Source organism: Lampetra planeri, chromosome 55, assembly GCF_965212315.1.
Source record: "Lampetra planeri chromosome 55, kcLamPlan1.2.h2, whole genome shotgun sequence".
Lineage (NCBI taxonomy): Eukaryota > Metazoa > Chordata > Hyperoartia > Petromyzontiformes > Petromyzontidae > Lampetra > Lampetra planeri.
The window spans coordinates 2,820,219-2,838,807 of NC_136161.1; the positions used below are offsets into that span (position 1 = coordinate 2,820,219).

Genomic DNA, 18,589 nt, shown 5'->3' on the forward strand with positions numbered 1-18,589 from the left:
TCGAGCCAGCAGGTTCCCATGGCACTGGAGAAGGACCAGTGCATGTGTGTGTCGCAATGCAGTACGCCACTTTTGATCGTCCTGACTTCTTTTTTTGCACTCTTTTATTTAACTCACTCCGTCTGTTGTATCCTCAAATCTTGTAACTCAATTTCAACTGTCTTCCCAACGTCGTATCCGACTGCAAACTTGGTATAGGTATGTCATACTGATGACAATACTATATTTTATCATTAAAAATACGTATTTTTAAACAATCTTTTTTACGGGTCTAATTGTCCATGCTCAACTCACGTTGCCTGTAAATCACCACGCTATGGCAAGCTTCGGGGCCACTTCCTGGAATCGTGGAGTTCTGCCATTACTAGTACGGTACATTTCATTAAAGTTTTTTTTTATGTTGTCGTATCCTCAACAAAATCTTGTAACTACATTTTTACCCACTTCCCAATGTGCTATCGACTGCAAACTTGGTATACTTATGTCATACTGATAACAATACTATATTCTATCATTAAAAATAAAATATTTTCAAACATTTGTTTTAATGTTATGTTTCGGCTTGGGTCTAATTGTCCACGCTCAACTAACGTTGGCTGTAAATGGCCACGGCCCCTTACGTTATGGCAAGCTTCGGGGCCACTTCCTGGAGTCGTGGAGTTCTGCCATTACGAGTACGGTACATTTCATTAAAGCGTGTTTAAAAAAACACATTTTTAATAGTACTTATTTTAATATAGATCCCATTTTAAATATATTTCGCTTGTTGCAGCACTTGGCATACAACTCAGTGGAAGATTTGTGCTATAGATCTATACACATTTTTTTCATACATTTGAGTATTGCGTGTGTGTAGGCTTTCACTGTGTACGTGAACATTGTGGCGAGAGCGGTGGCGCAGTGGTTAGCGCGCTGTATTGCGTACACCACCAGACACTTATCTGGGCCTGACCTACGTCGACTCAGCCTCAACTGAGTTACTGATTTGGTGTGTAACCATCGCCATTGGGGAGACAAAGGCGGTCGAGCGTGTTGCTGGCCACCCGCCCCCTCGTGTGCCGTGGCGGCCTTCATAGGTGCTACTCGCTAACAACACTTGCCCCTACGGTCTGTTAAGGCTACGCGAGGAATATTTGTCTTTAACCGGAAACAAAATGTAAACATGTTTTTTTTATCAGTTGCATCTTTTAGTTTGAGATCACGATTCTAGCAAACCTCCCAAATGCAACTTCACCAAAAACAAACTCCACCTCCCCCAAGCACAGCCAATCCACGCCCACTCCACACGTTACCCCCCCCCCCACGCACAGCCAATCGCCTCTCACACCGCACACGGCAAGCCACTGCGAGCTCGGGAAGTCCCCCACAGTCTTCGCCTGGCGCTGGCAGCGGAGGGGAGGCGGGGTGGGGGGAAGGAGTGGGGGTGGGGGGAAGGGGAGGGGGTGGGGGGAAGGGGAGGGGGTGGGGGGAGTGAGTGAGTGGGGGGAAGGAGTGGGGGGAAGGGGAGGTGGTGGGGGGAAGGGGAGGGGAGGGGGTGGGGGGAAGGGAAGGGGGTGGGGGGAAGGGAAGGGGGTGGGGGGAAGAGAAGGGGGTGGGGGGAAGAGGAGGGGGTGGGGGAAAGGAGGGGATAGGGGGAGTGGGTGGGGGGAAGGGGATGGGGGGGAAGAGAAGGGGTGGTGATAGGGGGAAGGGGAGGGGGTGGGGGGAGTGAGTGAGTGGGGGGAAAGGAGTGGGGGGAAGTGGTGGGGGGAAGGGGAGGGGGTGGGGGGAAGGGGTGGGGGGAAGGGGAGGGGGTGGGGGGAAGGGGAGGGGGTGGGGGGAAGGGGAGGGAATGGGGGGAGTGAGTGAGTGGGGGAAAGGAGTGGGGGGAAGGGGAGGGGTGGGGGACGGGGAGGGGATAAGGAGTGTTGGTGGAAGGGGAGTGAGTGGAGGGAAGAGAAGGGGGTGGGGGGAAGCGGAGGGGATAGGGCAGGGGTCGGCAACCTACGGCTCCGGAGCCGCATGCGGCTCTTTACGGGCTGCTTCTTGACGATATGTACGTGAGTACAGTATGTACTCAGATGCATTGCGGCTCTTGAAATACTGAATTTTGTACCGAATTGGAAAGAAATGGCTCTTCTTGTTATTTTGGTTGCCGACCCCTGGGATAGGGGAAGGAGTGGGGGGAATGAGTGGGAGGGAAGGGGAGTGAAGGAAGGGGAGTGAGGGAAGGGGAGGGGGGATTGTGTGGGGGGAGGGGGGGAATGGGGGGACGAAAGGAGGCGTGCCGTTGCCAAGTCAAGGCCACTAACGCAATGTCGCCGTGAGTAACCCCCCCGTGTTCTTTCCACGACAACTTTGTGCTTTGCTTCCCGCCCCCCACCCACTGACAAGACGACGTTCCGCGTTTTACCAATTTACTCCTCCCCATTCAAATCAACATTAACTCGCTCCATGCCGCCGCACGCGCTCGATGATTGTTAAACGCGTCCCACGTGATGAGCTTCAGCAGTTAACGGTGCCTGCGTTAATGGGTCCAATTCAACATCGAGATCTCTGCAGTCAGGAAGTAATCGATTACTGCGGAGTTTCTTAAGGCGATGGATTTGAACGTATCGAACACACGCGCATGCAAGGAAAAACATCCCCCTATATAGACTGTTAGCGAGCACCTATTAGGGCGGACACGGCACCTGGTAGTTGCAAGCAAACATCGCATAAGCAAAGACATTCTCGCGCAAAGTAACACCATCGAACAATTACGAGCACACACTGTGACGCACGAATAGAATGCGCTCACAGAACATCACGCATGTAACATATCCCGATAACAAATAGACAACTGCGCTGCACGGCGGCTGTGTTTGCATCAGAATGATATCGCCCGTCGCAGCAGACACAAGTCGCCGCCGTCTCGTCAGGCCGCATGTCTCATCACAATTGATGGCAAGTCTCCATCATGTGCTGTGCGTGCTTTAAGTTCGTACTCATTCTATACAGTGCGCATTGCACTGTGGCTCGATGGTAGGAAACAAATACCTTGCTTTGTACAAGAAACATAATCTAGTTACACGCATAAAGTCGCTTCTCTTATAGCAAACAAATTATTGGGCATTTACAGAGTTAAATATGAGGAGTAGTTTAGTCAGAGCTTTCTGGCTGATCGCTGATTCGTCTGAGATCCAGCAAGACTGGATCGCGGTGCTTGATGTATTGGTCACAGCTGCGATATTGAATGAGACATTTATTTGCAAGAGAAATGCAGCCTTCCTTTTTAAATCCTTTATATTAAGTTCGCTTGCTTGCTTACGACCGTGCAAATCTTTCGGTCGTTTTTTAACCCACGTCCCGTGATCCAATCGAGCTGACATTTTCCACACAGACTCGTTGTGCGTGACAATTAATGTTCGTGAAAAAAAATTCCTAAATTTTACACTTTTTAGGACAAAAATATTATATTTAATTACCAATTGCTTAATGGTGCAATGCAATCATCTGACCCATAGGTGGCAGCCATCTCAAGCCAGAGGAAGAGAGGACTCTAGCCGCCACGCATATAAAGGATTTATAGTGAAAAACTTTGTTTTTACTGGTTATACTTGTTATATTCCAACAAGAGACACAAACACAGTTCTGCAAATGAGTGAACAAAACTTACATTCCAATGTGTTCATCGCACTGGCCATCTGTTAACGGGTTAATATCGCTGTGCTGCCACCTGTGCTGTCTATGATTGGACGTTGCTCTGTGCACAAACGTGAACATTAGCTTCGTGCTGAATAAATACAAACATGGGTTTTCCAACTGTTTTCAAAGTCCATTGTCCAATTCGATAATGAGACTTACTGCACTGTAATATGCATGCACTGCTGCCTCTTAGCCTTGCAACATTCCGCCGTTTGTGAATGTTCTGCATTGCTACCAACGGAGCTATCGTGAGAGAACTGCTGGCTAAATATTCCTGCAATGTCTCAAAGTTAGTTTAACGCGCAGTGGGCATTCGCGGCCAATATTATTCATGAGATATTTTTTTGGGGTTAGATCGCGTAAATATGAATGTGTCGTTAAACAGCCAATTAGTAAGGTTTGTCACGTAAATAAAACATGCCAATTCGTTACTAGTTCAACACTAACCGGTGTGTTGAAGAGTAAACCCACAACATTTACAATTCGAGTACATGTTGTGGGTATCCATTCACGTGATAATTGATGACACTTGAATCAGTTTCCAGCATTAGCCAGTGACTTGTCAGAACAGAAGGCCCTAAAAGAGATGTGGCGAATACACACACACATACATAATTACACGTTCTATGGAGTTAAATGTCATTAAGTTAGTGACCACTGACTGTGATATACAACACAAATGGTTAAGACATTTTAGTGGTTGGTATTCATGCAGTCTTCTTCTTTCGAATGGCAAGCGGGAAAATAGTTTTTGAAAGTTTTATAGTTGAACGCTAAAAGATGTTGAACCAGTCGGAGGAGGTTCGCAGCGCCACCGACGGAATGTTGCATGGATGGCGCTGCATTCGTGGGTCGTGAAGCGTTCGTTGATGGTTCGGACTTCAACGCAGTCGCGGTTCTTTGCCCATCACCGTTGCCTCCACACTCAATGCGGTCCTTGTTTATTGCCTCGTCGTCCACAGCCGCCCACGATCTCGTTCAGCGATTGCCGTGCATCCAGAAGGGTTTCCTGAATGTCAGCCAATGGCACGGGGCTCGTTGAGGTCTCGTTGTGGCTACTCCACGGGTCGGCTGTTCGCCAGCTCGGGAAGCCACGGGAGTGGACTTAAGGGTGCCACTCATTTCGGAGGAATGGAGGCGCGCATATCAGAAGAGTTTCCAGGATTTTAACCGATGTGGTGGTATTCGCGGGTCATCGAAGCATTGCGTCCGGATGTTGGCTGGGGCGATGAACGCAGTGAAAACGCGTTGCTTGCCGAATCCAAGGCGGCGTGGTGTCACTGCAAGGTCCTGCACTGCCTCTTAAGATATACATTTTATTAATCAGCTTAAGCATGTAAAGGCAACACTCGACATTGCCACCCAGACCTGCAGTGTAGCTGTCCCTACTGTCGCTCCGTGTCTCGATTGTTCTCTGTTCCTTCGTTGTTGTTTTTTCATTTCTTGACGGGCATCAAGGCACCTGTTCTTCGAGTACATAACTTCACAATGCAGCACATTGCACAACATACAAATATAGCACAGTAGTTGCTGTTTTATTTCGTATTTTATTTTGGAGTGTGTAAATGTGCTGAAAAAAACATTTTTTAAACCCATCCATTCGATTTAATGCTAGATAAGGTTTTCATGGTAGTTGGGGGTTTGTTCCATTTATTTTCATTCGTTTTGCAGCGAGCCGGACTTTTAACTTAGCCGGACCAGGGCTCCCCCCTCCACACCCCCACGAGTCCGCCGAGGAGAGGTTTTACTGCACGTGGCAATCACGACCAACACCATTGACGATGAATTACACTGTGTAACACAATTTTTATTCCTGGGTATTGCTTACGCCTAAAGAATATAGGACATTGATATTATTCCCCACCCACTTTGCTTTTGTGACTAGGACTTTATGTGAACGAAAAGACACAACTTCACCTGTTTTCTCATTGAAAATAGGTAATTTTCAAAATATCACTGTCTTGATCACAAAAGCAAAGTTTGTGGGAAATAATAGCCATTTTCTGTACTTTTGAGGTATAGTCAATTAGGAAATAAACAATTACTACACAGGAAAAATATGTTTTGTTACACTGTTATCTGAACGGGTCCTGGGCATCCCCTAGATCGACTCAGCCTCAAATGAGTAGCTGGCGCAGTGTGTAAACATCGCCACTGGGGAGACAAAAGTGGCCGGGTTTGCTGTTGGCCACCCGCCTCGTGTTCCGTGCCGCAACAGTCTGGTAGAGACGATACGGGGGATCTTTGTCTTGTTGGTATTGGTCGCCAACCTAGGAGATGGAGCGATGAAATCGGTTCATGTGCATTGGCTAAGATGACACTTTATATATTGTATATTGCAAGTTTAACTAGCTTGGCTTCACAATGTGAATGGGATATATACATGTACATCGGGGTTTGTTGGTATATGCTGCAATACGCTGGGTCCAGTCCAGGGGTGGGCAACCCGCGGCTCTTTGGCTGCCCCCTCAAGGGGAGGCATTTATTTTTTACTTTAATCTGAAACACAACTTAACGGAAATATAATTGATTTACATATGGCATGGAATGGATTACTCTGGAATGTCTTGGTGACAACACCACGTACAGTGGAACTATATTGTTAAATAACTAAGGGGGGAAAGCTCAATAGACACAGTTTACTCCACCTATTCTGTTTAAGTCGTAATGTGTATTGTCGTCTGCTGTTTACCTGCTGCTGTGTCTGTATGTGTACAGGTCTTTCTGCGTGTGATGCGGCTCTCCAACTAGTTTTGGTTTTAAAAAAAAAGGTCTCTTCTGCTTCTTCTTTGAAAGGTTTCCTACCCCTGCTCCAGGCTGTCTGTGTCTAGTGCGGCGCGGGTGCGTAACTCGTACACAAACATTGCACGACGCGCCCCGTAGTTAATTACCCCTATCACGTTCCCCTGCTTTTGCAGGTCCCCTGCTTTCCCCAAAGCAATGGCGCACGAACAACGCAGGGACACGAGGGTCGAGCCTGGATGAGCTCCGCACTGGCGGCGTTTGTGCGCGCGAATTGGAAGACCGAGACTACCTGTGGCGCTGTCATGGATTGATCACGGTTCATGACGACTCACGCCCCTTGCTCCGCGTGTTCCGACTCGAATAAGATCGGGACACACCCCACCGCTCGCCGTGTGGAACAATCGCGTCTCGTCAAAGTCGTACAAACTTCAAAAGGCAAACATCTCCCCGTGTAGCCTTAAACAGCCTGTCAGGGCAAGTACTGTTAGTGAGTAGCACCCATGAAGGCCGGCACGGCACACGAGGGGGTGGGTGGCCAGCACCACGCCCTGCCGCCTTTGTCTCCCCAGTGCTGTTAACACACCGCACGAGGTGCTCATTTAAGGCAGACATGTTAACACACGTACGTAGTGGTTTATAGTTAACTCGTGGTGAGAATAGGGGCTCGTCATTCAGTGATCACCGTGAGTGTTCGAGTGATAGCAAACACGAGGGGGCTGTCTGAGTTCCCCCTCCAAGCAGCCCGCACGGAGCAGTGCGCGGTGAAGCAGAGTTCAGTCAAACGGAAATGTTCACGAGGCCTTCATTCGGAATTAAAGCGATGAAAGAAAGAGCAGTGCGTTACACTTAACAACACAACGGGTTTGTCAAGTCGATACGATTGGTGCACATTTGGTCACTCACATTTTCGCGATTGCTATGGGAATGATACAATCCGGGCTCAGACACTGCAAATGACAAATATGGCTCAGATTTCAGCAGGGTCACAATTGATCTTAGCACCACTGTTGCTGGGTCGTAAATGGAAGTGGGGAGTAACGCTTCGATTGAGGTCCAGGCTTGCTCGTAGGCCTGCAGCCGCACTATGGATGGGGGTTGTCTCACGAATCTATGACGGTGGTTGTTGGTCTTACGACCGAGAGATGAAGAAGAGTCCGATTGGCGCTCTGTATGAATGTGCAATTATTGTTAAACACAGCCCGCATGCAGGGACCGAGGATATGGGGCAGAGCCACTGCAGATGAGACACTCGTTTAGGTCGCCTCTCTGTGTTCTTCTTGTCAGCTGCGTTTCGGTTCTATCCCTCTCTCCCCTTCCCCCTTTAAAAAAAAAATTACCCTTTTTCCTTTGGGGCAGCGAGCCCGTTCCCCACATTTCTGCCGTCTGCTTTTTATAACCGGTTTGGCTTATGTTGACGGTATGTGCGTGCGTCACAACTGATGTAATGGACCCGCGCATTTCCTCAATACAATTTTTTAAACGCCCCACATTACGCGCTAAGTGATTAACGCTGTCAGATCCGAATCGTGATGCAGCGTTAATTGCTTAGCGCATCACCTGGGATGTGTTAAACAATCATCTAGTGTGTGCAGCATGAAACGAGTTAATTTATATTTGAATAGGACTTCAATTGGTAAACGTGAAAAGACGTAGAGTGGTGGTGGATCGTGAGGACTGGAGTTTGGGATTCCTGGGCGACACTAAACATTTCTTGGTGTATATTTGAAGTCAAATTTGGTCGATTGTGAATGCGTCCTGAATTTTTCTTGAAAGCAAAACATTAAAGCGTTTGGCAGTGACATAATAGTTGCTACGTTCGTCATGCTGTGTTGTTCATACGAGGCTTGAGTTTACTAAGAACATTGTCTTCTGGATGCTTCTAGGCCACCGTTAGCATTTGCCTCCAAATTACTAATTAAACAGATGCCCGTCTTCGTTATCTAGGAGTTATCCATGGCCCTTAATTTAATCGCTGTGGTTAAATCTTCACACGCCTGGTGCATACTGAATTCTTATATCAGGAATGTGCCATAATTGAAATGTTTCGAGTTATCCCCTTTGAAGGTGAGGTTCTTTGAATATATTCAAAATGTGAAGTGTCGTGTAGAGTATCTCAACTCTCGCTCAGTTGTTCCTCTTTGCACCACCTCTACTGTCCAAAAAATGTCGACATGTATTGCTGTTATCAGGCTGTGTTCATGAATGACGCTTGTATTACATGTTAAGGACCATCAGTTTGTGGTAAAATCACGTGTTATTGCATTTTTATCTGGGCAATAAAAATAAATTCAAATGTAGAATCGTCCTCGAATGCTTCTGTCGGGTTGTTATTCAGTGGTCACCGAGACACTCCGACTCAAAAGATCTAAACTCCATTTCATATATCAATACATTAATGAATGACTCCTTACGCAGGACCTCACCGCCTCCCTCCTCGGCGTGCGTGAAAGGTTCTGGAAAACAAACAAAAATCCAGAAACTTAATTGAACGCTTCTTTGCTTGTTTAGTCAACACCAAGAGCTCAGTTTTGGTGTTTGAGAGTCTCGCGGTGCAGTGGGAAGCTTTGGTGATGGATTTTGTAATTTAAAGAGCTCATGCTCAATTCAATAGAACATTTTAATGCCATTCCTGCAGTAGATGTTGGACAATCTAGTCATTCAAAAATCCCAACTTACTGCGACTGGTCAATTATTTCTGTACAGTTTGGATGTACTATCGCAAGGTAAGGTCATGAAAGCTAGTGACTGATCGCTCTTGGATTGTCACGTTACCCAATAACCACTTTCATTGTTACGACTCCTCACAACCCACTCTCAGACTGGCCGATAAAATGTACCATTGTTATCGGTGACAGCTCTACACAGAACACCACTGGGACCTGATAGGCTGATTGACAAAACGGTTATCTTAATTTATAAAACGAAACAGACCTCTGCACATTTTGTAACATTTTATTTCAGTCTAACGCGACGACGCATAATATTATATTTGCACTCGATGCCGGCTCTGATTTTCGTACAGCCGATCAAATACTGACACGCAGCATAGCACACGCCTGTCTACAGTCATGGATATATGCCTGCAGGACAACTCTTTTGTAATTTCTGAAACACGCGGGTTCAAATAAAATAAATCACGGACTGGCAAGAAGAAAACTCTGAGGCCGGATAGAGGGAAAAAGTGGGGGGCTATGTTATTCATAGAGGGAATTTGAAGAGCCAGGTTAGATTTTGTGATGGATTGCACGGTGTGGAATCTTGAGAAAGAGCAGGGTATTAAATACAATTGAGAGGAGGGGTATGACTTCTGGGGACGTGACCGGGTCAGCTCGTTAGGCTTCGTAGATCCGAAGATAATAAGCGTCAAAGATTTAAAAGAATATAAACAGACAACACGGCAAGTTCAATAAAAGTGTGTAATAAGTTATGAATATTATAATATTGGTCTCAAAAACCTATGTGTCGTTTTGCGTCTTGTTTTTTTGTTATCTGTGACTTGGGTGGAGGAATCGCGAGTCCTCTGAAGTGAGAGAGCAATGGACTCGCACTTGGCGGTGTGGAATAGTTCACACGACCGCTTCTCAGAAGGGGAAGAGGCTCGCGCGAAAACAAGACATGTGCAGGGTCATCTCTGTTCATGTAATATCCTATTGCCGCGCGTGTATATATCACGCAGTATACTGTGTAGAGATTCACACTGTATGCACGAGAGTACACAAGTCTACGGTCGATGTGCGAGACGCGTGTTTAGGCCGAATGTTTATTTTCTCGCGACCACAGAGTAACAATAATAATGCATGGAGGCTTTTTGTGTTTTTAACAAATGTCAAGCTGGGGGATCGAGGCTTACCGACTGAATAGCGCCGCGGGGTCTGGCAACGGTGAGGAGGCTTTGGGTGGCAATGTCACGGCCCCTTGGAGTGGCAGGGAGAGGAGAGGGCCCGTCACGTAGCGGCGTCGCTCTGACAAGGCGTCTCTCTCTCTCTCCAGTTTGTTTTAACATTCGTTAAAACATTCCAGTACATAAAACACAAAATAAAGTGACAAACATAAATAAATAAATAACTGTTTTATATTCACTTATCTTGAGTCCTGATGCTGGCTTGCTTGTCGGACGGGGGACAATGAATCGCCACAATTGCACACAAACACACGGGGCACACAGACAACAACAACCGCCATTCGCCACTAAGTGGTGGTGACGTCACCACGACGCTTGTACCAGGCCATGTGCACCTTGAGGCCACGTGAAGTGTCGAACGCCCGCTGGCAGGAGGTCACGGGGCAGACCCAGGTGCCATGGGTCGACTGACTGAGATGATTGAGATGACTGGCTGATGCACCACCTGTGCCCCCTGCTGTGCAAACTTAATGTGCTTTAGCCACCCGGCGCTCCGCTCGTTGTTGTGAGCGTCGCTCCTCCGCCCTCCGTTGTTGTTGAAGGGCGACTGCCTCCAAATGCCCAGTAGCGTCCTTCACGAGCCTCCTCCACTGAGGCCGATCTTGACACCGCTGGTACCAGTCGTCGGCAAGTCCACTCAGCTCCACGTCCTCCTGTACCACATCACTCCATCTATTCTCTAGCCCGTGCCGCGCCCGGTTAGCCCCCTCTACCCGGCCGAACAAAAGCTGTTTAGGCATGCGGTGGCTGGGCATGCGGGGTACATGACCCAGCCAAAGCAGCCTTGCCTGCCGGAGGAGCTCACCGATGGGACTTTGCCCAGATCTTTCAAGGATTTGTGAGCTCCTCACAATCCAGCTTGGTTAAACCCAGGATGGATCGTAGGCAGGCCAGCCTAAATGTTTCTAACCAGCGAAGATGTTCCATTAGGGGGGTCCACGTTTCGCAAGCGTAGAGAAGGGACGGAATGACCGTGGCCGAGAAGACGTGAAGCTTCGTGCGGAGTGACAGACCAGGCAGCTTCCACAAAGCGTTACGCAACCGATGAAAATATATTGCCGCTCGACTGATTCGGAGTGAGACACAGCACACACGCACACACAAACACACGGGGCACACACGCACACACACACGCACACACAGACACACGCACACACACGCACCGAAACACACTAACCACAACGTTCCCCCGTATCGCCTAAACAGACTGTCGGGGCAAGTGCTGTTAGCGAGCAGCGCCTGTGAAGGCGGCCACTGTGGCACACGAGGGGGCGAATGGCCCTTGGAGTGGCATGGAGGGGGATGGGAGGGGAGTTGGGAATCGCGAGGCGCGGCGTCGATGGGCACGACGAGCTGTACACATTAGAACACGCGCCATACCCGGCGCATGTTCAAAGACGTGGTTAGATTGCGTGGCTATGGGGTGTCTTTCTCTCTCCACGATTGTTTGCATGATTGTTCCCACAGCAACGTTCGGGTTTTAAGGGCATCGATTACAATTCTGAACCTCGAGATCAGTCGATTGTCGCATCGCCGACCATCAATAGACTGAAAATGACTGCATCACGGACATTGTGCGGCGACAGTCGGGGTACTATGGAACCCCGGGGTACCGCCACTAGGTTCATTTGCCACAACGGTCTGTTCAGGCTACAACGCACGTGTCTAATGGCACGTGCGTCTGTCTGTAGGTATCAAGTACATCGTAGACCACAGGCGTCTTATCATGCTTAACAGACCGTTTGAGCTAGTGCCGTGAGAGGCACCTATGAAGGCAGACAGCACGCACACCGCATAACCAAAGTAATTATAAAACCCTAACAGTCCATGTGTAAGTGTCTTTAATAAACAACCTTACCTGTGTTTAGTAGTATAGGAGTGAGGGACTTTGGTACTTGTTAGACTATACTTCTCCGCTTTGACACGTAAATGTCAGAAGATGTGGTGGGGAGGTCTCATACACAGCTGGCTGAATAGTCTCGCTCGTTCCTTGCTCAAACCTCTGAGCTCACTGCGGCACGGCAAGGCGGTGCGTGCTCGCTGAGTCACAGCAAGTGCCTGTGGGGAGAGGCGGGGCATGGCTCGACGGTCGCTCGCATAAGAATGTGTCGTCACACTCATAAACTGTCGGGTGGAGGAGGGTGGATGACACACACGAAACTCGTGTAATTGCCCATCATATGACGAGTTAATAAAAGTAAAATATAATGTTAAAGACTAGCATTTAAAGATGTATTGAATTTATGTAATCAAAATGTTATCTTTCTGCATTGATGTGAATAAAAAAAGTATTTGTAAACCATAAAAACAGGGCGGTGTTCCCCAATTTTCGCAAAAAATGTGAGCAAAAGGTGTCAATTGTATCAATGTTATATTAATCATCTATTGTTAGCTCACCTTTTGTTTTTCCGTGTATACCTAGGTTTAGTGACGAGTGTGTGTGCGTATTTTATTTTACGTATGCGCGTGCACGTACGCGTACAGTATATTGTGTGTATATGTATATATGTGTGTATATAAGAGTATAGTGTGTGTATATGTGTGTATGTATGTGTTTTTGTGTGCACATTTGCGCGCGTGTCTGTATGAGCGGAACGAACCCGGTGAGCAGATTTAGATTCCAGATCACGGCCAGCCAACACGAGTAGCAACCCAGCCCATTCAACAAAATAAACACCTCGCACTCGGTTTTAAAAATAAATCTGGCATATGTTGTTCACGTGGCTGCCGGGTTGAAGAGGGTTGTTCGACACGACATTTATTTACGCGATCTGACCCAAACAAATATCTACATATCTATAAACCATGCAGGTGAGAGCGAGTTCATTGCAAAAAGACGCGGCCCTCGCTCATTCACAGTTTTAGGAGCTGCCGGGGGGAATGGGCAGCAGGACGATGGCTCGGAAGGGTCGATTACACACCGTGACATGGGACCTATGTTGATGTAAGTGCCTACACACGGACACGGTGGAGTTTAGAAAGACAAACATGTTACTCCAGAAGGGTAGCGGCCTCTACCTAGATTGTATCTCCTCATCGCCTTTTTTCGAATTTAATAAATATTACATTATTCGTGAAATCTCAGGGTGAAACCAGCAGCCACCACCACCAGCAACCCCCCTCGGGTCGGATTAACCCAGAGGTTCGCGAGGCCAGAGACTCCTCGCGTGGTGTGGGCCCACGGCTCCACGCTGACCCAGTAACAGTTGACATCAAGAACATTGTTTTTGCGTCTTTACATCACGCGGACATCTGTGAAAAGGAGCGCCATCGCTCATCGGATTCCTCCAGGATAAATATGGATTCTGAGAGAGAGCATGCATGTACTTCGTATCAACAAATTAGTTTAGTGAGTAATTTATATTTGATTCCATTTAAATTGAGTCGATTACATTATTTTATTTGACATGGATTAATCTAGAAACGTTTGACTTCAATTATTTGTGTTTGCAATCTATAATGCTGCACATACTGGGGCCTCACGTTCGCCTTCGGCCCCCCACAGCCTGAACCCAGCTCTGCTCCTGTCCCATCATCTCTGATGTAAATGGGCACTGACGCTATGCTTGTTTATTCTAGATACTATATCTATGTTAGTTGTCGCCAATATATTTGATAAACTGTGACCGTCAGACCAGAGCAACTGATGTCACACACCGTCAAACCAGCATTGAAGATGCAGTCTACTACACTCTATGAAATAGCCGCTCATATGCTACATATACATGATATATACACACATATGATAAATATACTTATAATACATTATAGTTAGCGTCGAATCGCCTGGCACGCACAGTCGAACATCAACACACGTACACGCTGTTTATTTATACCGGAAAATGCTCTCTTGTTGGCGATTATTGAGTATATATTAAATAACGAAATATGAGGATATATTAAATAACGAAATATATTAACACACTGGCTTTATTATGGGTGATATTGCCGCAAATTAAACGCAGATCACAAACTAAACGGCAATAAACATCATGCAATGCTGCTTCCAAGTTCTCCTTCCAAGCACCGTGTGGGGTGCTGCCATCACAAACAAGGATTTTAGAATGAGACGCTATACTGTGGCTATACTATTAATTTATATTGTTGTTTTCGTGACATGGGTTACTCTTGCAAATGCTTTGTCTGTCACTCAACAGCTACTGTTTAGGTAATTCTTCTCATGACAATAAAGAAACAAATTGGTCTTCGGAAAATGAATAAATTGTCATGTGTTGACGCGGTCCCGTGGTGAGAATGAGCGCTCGCCTATAACTCGGAGCACGCTCCGTCTCTGCGCTATCAAGAAGGGGCCACCGTGCAACGCGTCCCCACGAGACTCTAAACACGACACATGTGTGGACTGTCTTTGTTTAATTTCGGGACCAGCGCTCTTGACAAATGTGAATAGGAGAGTGTGAATTATGGTCATTGGATAAAATGCTCTCAAATTGCATAATTTATTATTCTCCAAAGGCCAAACGTTCAAATTATAAATTGTCCACGTTTAATTACATTCGAACGTTTTTGGAATGTTAACACTAATTTTTATTGTAACACTTTTCTCTCCCAGGGAGAAATGTTTCAAAAAGAAGTTGTATGTATATTTTTTCATGATTTCCATTCTATAATAGAAAAAAAGCGTGTAAAAATACATTTAAAAAAGCACGCTTTAATGAAATGTATTGTCCGAGCTGCCCCTGCCCCCTTCCCCCATCGCCCCTCCCCTCCTTCCACATCCCCCGCCCCTTGGCGTGGCTCTGAGAGGCTTGTTGTGACGTAAGGGTCCGTGGTGATTTACAGGCAACGTGAGTTGAGCGTCGACAATTAGAGCCGTAAACGTGGACAATTAGAGATTACTATGGGAACCTCATTTGCCAGTAAAAATATGATAATTGGTTCTTTACCCTTCTATCTGGCAACAAAACTGACACCTTTTTTACAAGGAGTCATGTTTGCATAGACCGCAATACCTGCAGTCATAATACAAACAAAAGAACATAACTCTGATGTGCACATTATCAGAGTTATGTTCTGTTGTTTGTATTATGACTGCAGGTATTGCGGTCTATGCAAACATGACTCCTTGTAAAAAGGTGTCAGTTTTGTTGCCAGATAGAAGGGTAAAGAACCAATTATCAATTAGAGATTATTTAAAAAATAGTTTTAATTTTCAATGATAGAATATAGTATTGTCATCAGCATGACACACCTATACCAAGTTTGCAGTCGATACGACATTGGAAATACGGTTGAAATTGAGTTACAAGATTTTAGGATACGACAACACACAGTAAGTTAAATAAATGCGTGTAAAATTTATAAAAATATGTTTTGGATTTTTTTTATGATAGACTATAGTATTGCCATCAGTATGACATAGGTATTTAAAGTTTGCAGTCTATAGCACATTTGGAAGTGGGTACAAATTGAGTTACAAGATTTCTTTTTTGAGGATACAATAGACGGAGTGAGTTAAATAAAAGCGTGAAATAAATAAAAAAAAGAAACGTATCCAGTGAGCTGCAGGTAGCCAGCGACGCGCCATGTGGCGCTGTCTTTGTGTTGAGAGAGGCGACTCGAGGCGACTGCGCTGTCACCGTGAGCGCAGCGCAGTTCGGTGTTGCGTTGTCCTACAGGAGGCCTTGTTCGCGAGAGCTGTTAAGTTTGTATCGTTCGCAATCGCCGTGGTTTGCTTTTGACAACCGGTTGCTTGATATTCGTTTACTGTTTTAATATTCGAGCAGCTTGTTCCCGACTGCACTAGTTACCCTGCGCTAAACCGAGGACGAGACTAGGCGAGGCCGATGCTCTGCTCATACACCGAGAAACCCGCTCGGCCAGGGGGGACACCGCTGCCCTTGGCTCCAGAAAGAGAAAGTGCAGCTCTGCTGTGGACGTGAGCACCCCGCAGTGCCCACAAACCAGCGGCTGGAGTCGGCGACTCGCATTTGGGGTCACTTCTGGCTTCGCTTCCCCCGCATGCACTCTGGTGCCGCCATTCACTGATGATAAATGCTTGTGTTGCAATCGAAACGTCGTGATTTATTTTATACCTACGTGACTTTACCGAAAGAACCAGAGTATGGATTCCTGCAGTCACGAAATATTCAAATCTAGATTGTTGAGTATGTGTTACGTATTCACAAAAACACAGTTGATTCATTCTCACCATAGTACCTTACACTCTGACCTTTCAAGAGCCTATCTAACAACAATCTTAGCAACAACCTTAGCAACATCAATCTCGTAAAACCAAAACATCACCTCGAGTTATGAAAAAAAAATCTCATACACGTTCCTTCGGAGTGGGCAGGTAGGAACTTGGTTGGACAGCGCATTCGTGCACGACAGACATATAATCCCTGGTGGGCAGTGTGGAACCTGTTGTTCCTACCTGTATAAAAGATAACTTGACTTGAGGTAGCCAGGCAGCCAGCCAAGTAGCCAGACCCATTAAATATCGACCCCTCCCCCTTGCTTAGGCCCCTCCCCTTACCCCCCCCCCCCTCCCTTAGGCCCCTCCTCTGAACCCCCCCCTCAGGCCCCTCTCCTGACTCCCCCCTTTAGGCCCCTCCCCTGACCCTCCTCCCTTAGGCACCTCCCCTCTCCATACCCGGCAGTTGGTCTCCACCAATAAAAGAGCTGTTTATATTTTATATATATATTTATGCACGACAGACAGACAAAAAATCCCTGGTGGGCAGTGTGGAACATATTGTTCCTTCCTGTATAAGTAAACCGTGTACAGTATCATCGTGGCATAGTGGTGAGCGCTCCAAATACCAGTGACGATTATCTGAACTGGTCCTGGGCCTCCCTTCGGTCAACTCATCCTAAAATTAGTACCTCGTGCAATGTGTAAACATGGCCATTTGGGAGACAAGGGCTGCTGGCTGTTGTGCTGACCACCCACCTCTTCGTGTGCCATTCCAGCCGATTATAGGTGCTCGCTAACAGCACCTGCCCCAAAAGTATGCAGGTAACACAGGAATCAGGATTTTCAACGCACTGCTTGTCACAGCAGCAGCAAGTGGATTGTGCATCTTACTGTGCAAGTGAAAGCCTCCGAACTCCAAAGATCATCAGCACTGCGAGTTTACTGTGAAGAGAGCAAACCGGCACGTACGTACATGATTCGCAAGGCAACTGCTTGCACTGCATCAGTTGTTGAGGGAAGCGTGCACCAGCTCAAGAAGGAAACAACAGAAATGAAAGTGCATGTCGTGAGTTTAGAATACAGTCTATGAACACTGCCGATTTGGGAAAATGAGAGCAACGTGCATCAAGTAATGTCGCTGTGTATTGACAAAGATGGCAATGGAGATGGCTTATCTGACGCACAGTCTGGTTTTGAACGTGGTGTATGATGACAATATGCGTAAAACAAAGTCCATGAACGTATTTGAGGTGCATGGGAGATGTCACTTGCATGAAACACAGACAATAGATAGCGGCATAGATATTTTTTTCAATGTGTGTATATCAGAGTCTTGAGTCTAGTGAGGATGAAGTGAAGCTGTAATATTTACAGCAGTAGATTGAGAATGTCTTCCCTTTACTTCCACACTCCTAACTCTTGTATTACGCTTTTATTGAACCCGTAACACAGACACAATAGGGTAAACATTCACATGTGGACGAAGCTGTGGCCCTCTGGGCAATTCTCCCCCCAATGGGAGCCGGTTAAGGTTCACCGGTTTTTAAATCCTTTATACAGTATTAAGTTCGCTTGCTTGCTTGCTTGCGTGCTTGCTTGCTTGCTTACGACCGTGCAAATCTTTCGGTCGTTTTTTAACCCACTTCCCGTGATCCAATCGAGCTGACATTTTCCACACAGACTCGTTGTGCGTGACAATTAATTTTCGTGAAAAGCAATTCCAAAATTTTACACTGTTTAGGGAAACAAAATTAAATATTTAATTACCAATTGCTTAATGCTGACAGACAATCATCTGACCCATAGGTGGCAGCCATCTCAAGCCAGAGGACGAGAGGACTCTAGCCGCCGCGCATATAAAGGATTTAGAGTGAAAAACTTTGTTTTTACGGGTTAATTTTTTTTTTTCCAACAGTAGGGTCAAAGATTGGAAGAGGGGGATTAAAGGTGGGAGGAGGGACGGGGGTGCGAGATGGTGGGGTGGGGAGATAACCAAATAAAGAACAAGGAAATAAAAAGCACGATTCCTGGTTCTGCCTTTTTCCTTCCTTGGAACAAGTCACTCAGAATGTGATAGTGTGGTTTATATGGCCCAGTTCTCTCTAGCTCCTTGCTCACTG

The 18,589-nt window shown here is 46.6% G+C and overlaps 2 long non-coding RNA genes across 2 annotated transcripts; one reads left to right on the forward strand and one right to left on the reverse strand.

Annotated features, from left to right (window-relative positions):
• The first annotated feature begins 2,261 nt into the window (after window positions 1-2,261).
• Window positions 2,262-7,688, forward strand: LOC144735452 (uncharacterized). The gene is made up of 2 exons (XR_013588616.1): window positions 2,262-4,953; window positions 6,585-7,688. It is a non-coding gene; the product is annotated as an uncharacterized LOC144735452 (long non-coding RNA).
• Window positions 5,186-12,355, reverse strand: LOC144735450 (uncharacterized). Its single transcript, XR_013588615.1, has 2 exons — window positions 10,262-12,355; window positions 5,186-8,864 (listed from the first exon to the last, which is right to left on the reverse strand). It is a non-coding gene; the product is annotated as an uncharacterized LOC144735450 (long non-coding RNA).
• Window positions 12,356-18,589: the final 6,234 nt, after the last annotated feature.